We start from the raw sequence: 2,091 nt of genomic DNA, 5'->3' as shown, positions 1-2,091 counted from the left end.
GCCCGGCCGGGCCCCCGGCCCCCGGGCTGCCACCGGTCGCCGCGGGTCGCCGACGACCGTCCGGCTGCTGAAGTTGCGTCTGCCTCTCTAACCCAATGAAGCATTCCGGTGAAACTGAAATAGTAGAAATGAAAAGAAGGCGAGGAAGAAGAAAACAGAAGTCACTCGTTACAGGGTATATAGGTAATTAAGCGTTAGTGGGGGAAACAGCAATTATTGGTCGGTCACATACAGAAAGTCTTTTTCTTGCCACAAGGCAAAAATGCATTGCATCAATAATTTTTCCTTGAGAAATTACTATGACTTTTTCACATGTATTTTTAATGCGACTGACGTTGAATCAATGATAAAATCTACGTTATAAATAAACGTGTCGACCTTGAAACCAATAGGAATACCCCAAATCAAGGCTAAACAATTTGCCTTGTAATTTGTTTTCGAACGAAGTGTCTTTTCCATGGTTTTTGCTCTAACGTGCAAAATAGGCGTTTCGGAGCAAAATGATATACCTGTGACTTCCGCTTTCTTCTTGCCCGCATTCTCCTTCCTCTTCTTTCCAGCTCTATATCGTAGTGCTTTATCGGACTCACCCTGGCCATGCCGCCGCCGCCCCGGCTTCAGCCCCTGCTCGATTCCGATGATTGTCCGCATTATTTTGGGGAGCGCGCGCCTCAACGCACGTAGCGGGCAGAGCGGGAAGAGTTCCGCCAGTTCCGCGGTGTTCGTGGTGTCCGCCGTGGCATGGCATGGCGTAGATCTGTTGCCAGGGGCGCTTTCATACGCATTGCAAAGCGCTGGGCGTCGCGCCGCGGCAGCCGCGCTAGGGACATTAATTAGCGGGTACCCGGCCAGAAACGTCATGGGGGGTGCTGTTCAGAAACAACGGGCGGGGTCCGAATATCATGGGGTCCCAAAGGGATCAGGACGGTCAGTGGAGTCCATAGAGAGTAGACACCGTGATATTTGTACTCCGGGGTAGAAATATCATGGGGTCTCCATATGACTCCAATGACCGTCCTGATCCTTTTGGGACCCCATAGTATTTGGACCCCCACCCCCCTAAAATCCACGTGGTTTCTGAACACAAGCCCCTGACGCACGCGCACGCGTTGTCTCTACACCCTAACTGTATTTTTATGTTTTTGTGGAAATGTTTGGGCTATAAAGTAGGATACCTTTACCTTTCGTTTTGTGAAAGTTCGTTGTGAAAGTGTTCAAACCAACGCAGACATTTTTTGAGAAAACTAATTGCATAACTATGCACCGAGTGCATCTTTGAATGCGCTCACACTGCTTTACCATTTGATCTTTCTTTTGGGTGCCGTCATCACTCTTGCACTGAAGGAGGTATTTAGGCCCAGGCGGTTTGGCAACGCCGCTTAAACGTCGAATTGTATTTTCGTACACTCTGATGACAGCGCGTCTGGTGGGAAGCGCGTGGCGCGAAAGTGAAATAACTCACGTCTTTTCAGCGTTCAGACATCTCAACTTAAAACTTCAGACACTGTTCATGTGAGTTAAAATTTATTTAATACTCGGCAGCAAGTGGTGTGAAATAACACAGCAAATGCCAAAGTTGGTAGCAGAAAGGCGCTGTCGTAGAAAACGGAAAAACTGCGGTATGATCATCAATATGCAGCGCCTGCCTATATAGTCTCCTGATCTCAGCCGCGGCCGCTTTGCGCTCGAGGGGCCTCCTGCATGCCCGCCGCGTCCTTGGCCTCCGCGGCGCTAGGCTCACGTTCTTCGGCCAGGTTGGCGATTAGCCGTCTTTGGCAGGCCAAGGCCCTAAGTTCATACCCTCCTACCCGTATATGCATATATGCGCCGTTGCGTTTTCTGACATGTCAATAAGTCATTGACATCAGCAGAAAAGGGGAGGGGGAGGAGAAGGGGTTTACTGCTGTGTAGGGGCGGGGCAGAAGCCCCCTCCTCCCCGCTCGTGGTGTCAGACGCTGTGCGGCTGCAGATCAGGTGCGCGTCTCTGGCTCACCACCGCGAGCGATTATCGCTGCCGATGCACACGCATGCACCGAGTGCACGTGTTCAACAAGTCATCCCGCCGTGCTCCCTACTTGACCTCCCCCCCCC

The sequence above is a fragment of the Frankliniella occidentalis genome, unplaced genomic scaffold, assembly GCF_000697945.3.
Source record: "Frankliniella occidentalis isolate FOCC.00 unplaced genomic scaffold, Focc_3.1 Scaffold7, whole genome shotgun sequence".
Taxonomy (NCBI): Eukaryota; Metazoa; Arthropoda; class Insecta; order Thysanoptera; family Thripidae; genus Frankliniella; species Frankliniella occidentalis.
This window is presented reverse-complemented; position numbering follows the sequence as displayed.